The sequence below is a fragment of the Cavia porcellus genome, unplaced genomic scaffold (genome assembly GCF_034190915.1).
Source record: "Cavia porcellus strain 051 isolate PalLab524CR breed Dunkin Hartley unplaced genomic scaffold, mCavPor4.1 scaffold_4, whole genome shotgun sequence".
Taxonomy (NCBI): Eukaryota; Metazoa; Chordata; class Mammalia; order Rodentia; family Caviidae; genus Cavia; species Cavia porcellus.
In genome coordinates, this window is record NW_026947487.1 from 24415429 (window position 1) to 24425000 (window position 9572).

Consider the following 9572-nt stretch of genomic DNA (forward strand, 5'->3'; position numbering starts at 1 on the left):
ACATAAAGACACTGAATAGTCAGGGAGCATTAGCAATTTGGAGCCCTAAAGAAGCCTGAGTATGTAGGGAAGCCTCTTTATCCTTGCAGCTCTGAGCCTCTCCTCTTTCTCCAAAATCAGTGAGTAGGCAACTCTGGCAAAGGGAACCTAGTTACAATAAGAATCCATCCTTGAAATACCCTATGTTTCTGGAGAAAGAGAGGGAGAGAGAGAGAGAGAGAGAGAGAGAGAGAGAGAGAGAGAGAGAGAGAGAGAGACAGACAGAAGATATCCTTGCCTCCTTGCCCACCTAAAAGCACCAGGAAACTCAGAAAGGACACTTCTACCTCAAATGCCACCAAGAGATTCAGATAATTTCTCAATTGCTCTAAATAAGCCAAGAAGACAAGAATAGTGCGATAAATTCTCTAAAGATAAAACTATTTAGAAACAAACAGACAAATATTAAGTAACTAGTATTACTGAGGATGTGGAATAATTGGATTCCATTCTCCAGTGTTGCTAGTAGAAATATAAAATGATATAGCTATTGTGAAAAAGTTCGATGATTCTTAAACATAAAGATTTCATACTACAGTGATAAGTGCATATTCATGTTTACACATAATTCATGATAACTGAGCTCTTGAAAAGGGTTAGATACCCATCAATAGGTAAATGGATAAAGAAAATGTGAGATTCATATATATATATGAATTTGATTAGACATAAAAAGAATAAATCCATGTCATTTACTGGAAAAAGGATGGATCTTGAAGCTATAATGTTAAGTGAAATGAGTCAGACATAGAAAGTTAAAAAACACATGGTTTCTCTCATATGAGAAATTCAAAATAAATACAGAGTAAAATGAATAGGGTTTTAGGAAATGGGGACAGAGACCAGAGGAAAGAGGATATGGGCGGATAAGAGGAGGAAAGGGTATAGAAAACGATCAAGATATAATATATGTAAATGATCAAGATAGATATATACAAATATATATTTATATACATATTCTGATACCCTTAAATGAATATAAATATTATTGCAAATGTAAACCAATGAAAATATACAAAAAAGTTAAGCATAGAATTACCATGTGAACCAGCAGCTGCACTCTCAGGCCTATACTCAAATTGGCCAAAATGTGTTCAAACAAACCAGTACCCAAATTACTCACAGTAGTGCTCTTTACCCAGCTCAAATGCTCACTGAATGATACATGGATAAACACAGTATGGGATAGTCATATAATAAAAATTATTTAGTCATAAAAATTAATAAAGTACTCATACATGCTACACATGCATGACCCTTGAAAATTTTACGCTACACTAAGCATGGTGGTGCACAGCTGCGATCTCAGCATCTTGGAAGCCTAATGCAGCATGATTCTAAGTTCTAAGTGCTGAGGATGTAGTTCCTTAAAAAAGACATCTGGTTTCAGTCTCCAGTATAGAAAGAAAAAGGAGAAAACCTTATATTAAGTGAAAGAAACTTGTAACAAAATGTTTATATAAAATGTTGAAGTAGAAAATAGACACAGAAAGTACATTAATAGTTGCTCTGGAGGTCCCAAGAGTACAGGTATTGTATTTGTCACAGTGAGCGTGTTCTAAATCTGACAATGGGAATGGTTCAATACTGCAATTAAGAGTATGTGTCTACTAAATTAGTCCGCTGATTGGTTTGTCAGAGTTCTGGGTGTGTATAATAGGAAGGCCCACCCCGTAGCCTAGATAGAATACAAGGAACAGGAAGAGGGCTGCTACCATTGGTGCTGCCATTGCACCTGCTTCTTCACTGTTGCACTGCCTGCTGCCTTCTGCTCATTATGAACTGTTTCTTCTTGGCCATGTGCCACCCTGTCTTGGAGCCAGCTGACTATGAACTGCAACCTCTACAAACTGTGAGCCAAATAAACCTTTCCTTCTTTAACTTTAGGTGCTGGGTATTTTATTTCAGCAACAAGTAAAGTAAAAAAAAAAAAGGCACATTTAAAAAAAAAAAAAACTACGGAATTATCATTAGAACCATAGTAAACAAAGTAAATCTGGAAATGTTTGCTAAATCTAAGCAGGCTACTGCCTATTAAAATAAAGATGACACACCGTTTCAAAAAATCTACAGTATAATTAAATATAACCCATCATACAAAGAAAAATGTAATCAATGCCAACACCTAAATGAATTGGAATTATCTGAAAGAATTTGGAATCAGTTTTCTTTCTATTTTTTTTTTAAGTACCGGGGATCACACAACCTCACACTTGCCAAGAAAGTGCTTGGGCTGCTGAACTATATCCCCACCCCGTGAACCAATTTTATTAAAAATGCTTTAATAAGCAATTGAAAATTTTTTTAAAATCAATGAAAATACAGAAAAACTTAACCAATAAAGTCAACCTCTGACAAAGATATAACATTCAAGAGTGCAGCCACTGAGTTTAATTCTAGAGAGTGAGCTAGAAGCAAATTAAAAGACATTCTCACTTTTTTTTTCTGTACTGGGGATCAAACTCATGACCTTGCGCTTGCCAGGCAGGTGCTTATGCCACTGAGCTAAATCCCCAGCCCTGACATTCTCACTTTTACCTCTAACTTTTTATATCTTTTAGATTATTGTGAATGAATTTGATCTACTTTAAATAAAATTTAAATCCAAACTCCTTTAGAATTCTATTTTGAAAAGAGAACAGAACAGATTTGTGTTCTTATACTAAAATTTCTTCCTTTTCTGGTAAGTAGCTAAGATACCTTTTGAAGGGTTTTACATTGAGGCTAGGACACCCTTCAAAGGGTATTACATTAAAGTCTCACACGAATAAATGAACCAGTGGTATTCATGATACAAAAGTTTGCAGATCACTAGTTTTTTAAAAAGAGAAAAAAGTGAATCACTTTCTAAAAACAAATAAGGCCTCCTATTAAATTTAGTAAACTGAATTCTGATGCTGTTTGTGTCCTGAGCTGAGTGACTGTGGACAACGTTTATGGAATGGGTAGTTATTTGTTTTTAATTTTTGTTATAAAATAGTTGAGATTTTTGCTTTGCTTGCATTTTTGTTTTCCTGTTTTCTTAGAAGTGCTGTGTATTATGACTGCAAGTTAAAATTTAGTATGACAGCTACAGATTTTTAAACTGTCACTATACATATAACTCTTTAAGTGTTATTACCAAATTTAGCTTTAAGAAATTGTCACATTTTGTAAATTACCATCATTTTGGGGAAATTATTGTTAAGCTAATGGTGTGCAACTCAAAGAACAAAATATAGCTACAAATTTTCAGTGTACATCCTGTTTTTCTCCCTGGGAAGCTTTGTGACTGAGCTCTACTTTTTTTTTTTTTTTTTTAACTCAAATAAGTGAAGTTTCCTGAAATCTTGAAAAGAAATTCTCCTGGAGCTCACAAAGACAATATAAATAATCTCTGTCTCAGTCTCTCTCTCTGTCTCTCTGTCTCTGTCTTGACTCTCTCTCTCTCTCTCTCTCTCTCTCTCTGTCTCTCCCTCTCTCTGTCTCTCTCTCTCTCCCGTCCTCTCTCTCTCACTTTCCAAAGTACTGACTAAGCATAATAATCACAAATCAATCACTAAATTAGTTGAATCTTTAATTATATTGTTTTGAGCCAAGCTTCCATGTTTAGCAATTATACCACATAGAAAAGCAATATTTCCAATATTTCCCTCCTTTTTATCTTACCAGGAAGTTACAGAGGGAATGATGGGGCTGTGAAATCCATTTTTCTGCCAAACCTAAAGTGAAGTGCAGAAAGCAAAGACTAAGAAAACAGTGTGATTCACACAATGCCAAAGTAAATGGTGCAGTTCAGTGCCAGCACGCTGCCGTGCCTCGAGGAGGCATCCACCCTTTACTGCGGCAGCCAGAGCCTCTTTATGCCAGAAACATCCTTACTGCAATATGCCCACGAAGATTTCAGTATTTCTGTCAAAGCAAACTATAAATATAAAAATTAACCCCCAAAGGGATTTGTCACATCAGTGAGCCTGAATATTACAATTTCTGGATCCACACATACCAGAAAGGCACATGGTGTCTTAGAACACACAAGTTATTCCTGGATAATTGTCTCAATCTAGAGTGACAGAGGTAAGCAGAGTTGCCATTTTTAGGGGGAAAAAATCTATTTAAAAAACTTCGGTTAGGTTTCTTAAAATAATTCAAGCCATGCAGAAGGAGGTATTGTGACCCTGTTGCCTAGCTATGTCCTTTCCCAATCTACTGTCATTGTCCAGAGGTAACCATATTAACAGTTTCATGTTTAACTTTTCAGAAAAGTATGCATGTATTTTATATGTTTAACTCTTTTATTTATAAAAGCAGTTGTTTTACAATTTTTGTCTTTTACTGACTAGTGTATCCGTCCACTGTTTAAGCAGCTACATCCATTCACTTCTAATCAGAGTTGTACAATAGCACAATACACAGATACTACAAATACTTTCCATATTGGACATTTGTGTTGAGGCTTTCTTTGGACATCAGTGAACACCTTTGCACATATACATTTATATAACTATAAGAATAAAACTGTTAAATCTTGTGAGTACAAGGTAAGTTTGGCTCCCAAGAAATCATTTTTTTCAAATTGTTTTTCAGCACAATCTGAAACAACTTTTTTGTTGTTGTCAATTTTGGCTATTACAAAACATTCCATTTCTGATATGATAGGCAAAATTGATATCTCATTGTTATTTAAATTTGCATAGTTAATGAATTTTAGTACCCTATATGCCTGGTTTCTTGCTTTTTTAGAATTTTTTTTCAGTAATATGCTGCTATAAGTGTTTGCTCATTTTTATCTTTGTAGACTTCTTTGTATACTAAAGGAAAATGACATTTATCTGGCATATATTTTATATTTTGCAAATGTTTTTTATGATTATCATTTTCTTTGGACATTATGAATTTTTTGGGATACAAAAATATATTTATCTGTGTGATTCAGTATATGGTTTTCCATTTAGCATATGAATTATAAATACTCTTTTCTACTTTAAGGTTTTTAGAAAATAAAATATATGTTATGAGGGCAACCCGTTTGGGACCCCTACTATCTCTTTGTAGCTATTCCTATGCCCCATTCTTAGAGTTTCTGTCTAGATGTCCTCCCAAAGCCTCATCCAGTCATGAGGAGTGAGCATTTCCAAGGCAATAGTCTAGCATTTGTGATGAGTTTGTTGTCTAGCGCTGGGATTGGCAGTGTGAGTGTTGCACCCTGCCGCCAGGGGTAGGTAGCCAGCATGCAATGTAAGGGAGAGAAAGAGGTGTGCTTTTCCCTTTTACTCTTTTCTGTCTTGTTGTGTGCAAGCTACCTTGAAAGTTTGCCCCTCTCGGGCACCTGGCCTAGATTCCCAATCTCCCAAATGAGTGTATGGGGAAGGCTTAAAATAAATGAGATAAGCAGTATGATTTTTAGAGCTCCAGGAGGATCAAACCTTCTTCAGAGTTCAAGAGTCTGGTGGCTAAAACAAGAAATGTTTCTGGGCAGTCTGTATTTATTTTTCAGTCAAGAAAGGGTTTAGAGTACAAAATGCAAGAAACTCACCGGGATCTTGGGAGTGGTTCAAAGATTTATCCAAGTAGCAGACTATGTTAATTTAGGAGAAGTATCTGCACCTTGAGTATAATACTGAGATGATTTACAAAGGTGTAGATGATTTTATGCTGAAAGAGTCAATGGAAAATCTCAGATGGGAGGTACCAATAGTTCCAATTCTTCCTTTATCCCATAAGGAAATATATAAAACCAGCTACTGTGAATTTGTGGTCCCCAACATTCCACTTAGCCACACCACCCTGCTTTACAACTGAGTATGGACTGAAACATCCAAAAATTTTAAGTGAAATAAAATTTTCCTTCCTTCACTTTGAGCATCAGGTATTTTATTTCAGCAACAAGACAAAATAATTAAGATACCCATTCTCTCACTCCCATTCCTGGTTCCTTTTCTACAATAAATTTTTATATTCTTCAAAAAAGTAAAATATATATCATTGCTAATTACAGTCATCCTGCTGTGCAATAAAACAGCGGAACTAAGTCTTTTGAAAAATAAAATAAAACGTAAATAATTTTTTCTGGTGTTTTGAGAATTTTTATATTTAAAAACTTATATTTGTGATATTTGTTTAATAATAAATCATTCAGTAGGCATTCAGCTTTACTTTTTTCCCAAAAGAACTAGCCAGATAAATTTTAAGAATAGTCTATCAGTTCCTCTGTAATTTTAAATATTCTATCAAATACTTGATAGTATTTATGAACTTATTTCTTATTTCTTTGTGTTTCCTTAATCTGTGCACTCATTATTATAAAATTATTTTAGTGTAGCTGCATGTTTTAGACCAATAAAAATGATTCACTGTTATTGTTCTATATTAGAATATTCTAAAACATTCTCACATGTTGATTTTTACCTGTATATGTTAAGTTTTTTAAAAAATCTTGATATTTTAATTATTATATAAATGAACTTTTTCTTTAATCTGAGGAAAACTTTTAGTAAAACATTCTCTTCTTATTCAAAATGGGGTATGGCTTTTTATTAATTTCAGACTGACATCATGTCCTTTAGGGGAATATTCACATATGTATTGTTTGCACATTTTTCATTGGGTTTTTTTAAAATTTTATTTTGAAGGTAGTAAAAATACAATAGAACAAGACAGAACAAAGCCAAGCGAGACAATGCAGTGAAACTGGTACAGAACTTCACAGTAGGATTCTGGGATGACAGTAATAGGTACTATAGTATATCTCATTATGTTCACAATATTTGTCCAGTCAATTAGGTATAGCGAAATCAAACCAAAAACAGAACATTGTAAAACCAGTTGAAAGAGAATATTGAATAACACTCAAAAACAAATAACAAAACAAACGAAACAAAACAGTGAAAACAACCTTTGCCTTCAAACAGAAGATAGAAGGAAATCCCCCATATTTGCTATATTGCATATGGTCATCCTCCCAAGAGATGCTGAGACATTTATCCTCAGTAGCTGGGGGATGGAGATTGTTTGATTTGCAGCCTGCATGCCCGTAGGCTCACAGGAGACACTGGTTCTCCTCCTAGCCTGCGCCAGGGGCACTTACCAAGAGGGCAGGCGAATAAGCTGCCTAAACTCCACCATGGCCAGATCTCAGGAGCACTGGTTCTCCTCTTGGCCTGGGCCAGGGGCGCTTCCCAAGAGGATGGATGAATAAGCTGCCTAAGTTCCATCATGCTCATTAGGTTTATTTATAAGTATTTTAATTTCTGTTGTTTTGTTGGTGATCTTTTCTTTGCAGAGTTCTGATGAAACAAAAATGTAGATGATACAATTTGCAATATGAGCTCAGAGCCTAATTAGGAATTTACAAGCATGTTTAAACTGAAGGAGAAAATAAAGGTATGCATAAAATTACATGGGGGTTTAAAAGAGATAGTAGTGGCCAATTCTGCAAAATTAGTTTTCTCATAAATGCAACATTTGGTCCTCAAGAATGATTGGACCTATGCACCTGCCTAAAGACCTGGACATCTGTGCCCTGGACTTTTGCATTCAACCCACCTGAATGGTCATATTTGTGGTCACATCTCAGTCATAAGTTCCAAAGCCATTTCACAAATAATAAAGGATCTTGTAGGATACTAGTAGCAGCTCACAGCTTTCCCCATCCATTATTAATCCTGCAACCTGGGGCCGTTGGCTCTGCTCCCTTGATTCCATTCCTTTATTACAGTAGTATAAATATAAAACAGCTGTCTGTAGTGAAATTGGATAAATGTACTTTTTAAAAAGGAATAAATGGAATCATTTGACTCATGAGCAATAGAAAGCATAAGTAGAGAAAAAACTAATGCAAAGACAGGAGCTATAAAAAAAGAGGGCATGGGGCTGGGGATTTAGCTCAGTGGCATAAGCGCCTGCCTTGCAAACAGGCAGTCGTGAGTTCGATCCCTGGTACCGATAAAAACAAAAAAGACACACACACACACAAAAAAAAAAAAAAAAAAAAAAAATAAGAAGAGGGCACTTCAGATGAGATACTCCTGTGGGAATTTCTGATGCCTGGCAATGGAATGTGCAAAAGGAGGTTGGAATTTAGCTTTTAGGGTAACAATCCAGTCGACAGACACAAAATAAATGGCCTCACAGGTGAAAGTAAGGAATTTGGAATAGATTAAATTCACTTTTTATGACAAATTACTTAGTAGGTGTGAAAAAGTTTATTTAAAATAGGGATAAAATACATAGCAGCAAATACCAACAGAAGCAAGAAAGTTGAATTCTGGCACAGAGAACCTGAGGTTCTGGTAGTATGACCCAGTGCTAGCACAGCTCCCAATGTAGAGAAGGTTCTTACAAAATACTGAACAAATTGGTGGAAAAATAAATGAAAAAGCATTTATTCAAAGTCAGGTTATGTATAGAAGTTCATTGATAATCGCATCAACTCAAGGCTTGAACTATTCATTATTCTTAACTACAAGATTCCCAGGGGATGTAGTATTTTGCCTGATGTATGGTAACTGAAGGAACTAGAATATGGAAGATAGCTCTGCTCTGCAACATAGCAACAATTAAATGACTAATGTCTTCAAACCACTTGGGACACTGCTTTGCACAAATTAAATGTGGTATAATTATTAAATGATATAACCAAGTAAATAATGAAAGCTTGAGTGCAAGATCAAGACATAACTTGTAAAGAAATAAATGTTTAAATCCGACTTCAGCTGCTTCCTTTTAAAATACTTGCTCTTTTCTAATTCTCCCTGCATTTGCTTCAGTCCTTCTTTCAAAGTTTCCAAGATGTCTGTTAATCAACGTTTTTAAAAACCCTACTGTAGTTGAATAGGGGTATTTGTTCCTCAATAGCTCCATGTCTTAGTTCCCAGAATGATTCTATTAGGAAGTGCAATGAAGTTTGTGTGCCTAATGAGAGATCCTCAGGTCATTGAGGGAATGCCTTGAAAGGGTAATGGGGGACCTCAGCCCCCCCCCCCGAATCTCTCCTCAGATTCCTGGATCAATGATATAAGCAACTATGCTCTACCACAACTCCTGCCATGATATGCCACCTTCACCAGAGACCCACAGCCATTGGACAGCACAATCTTGGACTGGAACCTCTGGAACCATAAGCCAAAAGAAAACTCTTCTCTATATAAGTGAAGTTATAAGACCATGAAGTTAATGCATCTCACAGTAAAGAATATATTTACTACAACAATGTGTACAAGACAGAAGAAGGAGGAGGATGTGTCCTTTTACACATGATGGGAAACTGTAAATGAACCATTGTGATACAAAAGAATGATCAGAGATTGAAGTGTTTGGAGAATCTAGTTTGTGTGAACTATTTTTACACTTTTAATTGCTGATTCAATTCTATGACTATTAGTAGACTGTCTAGATTTTTAAAAATTTCTTCACGATAAAATATTAGTAAGATAAGTGTATTCAGAAGTTTTTAATTTATTCTGCACTATCAAATTACTCATAAAAATCTCTGATGATGGTTTGTGTTTCTATGATGTCCATTATTATATCTCCTTTTTATTTCTGGTTTTATT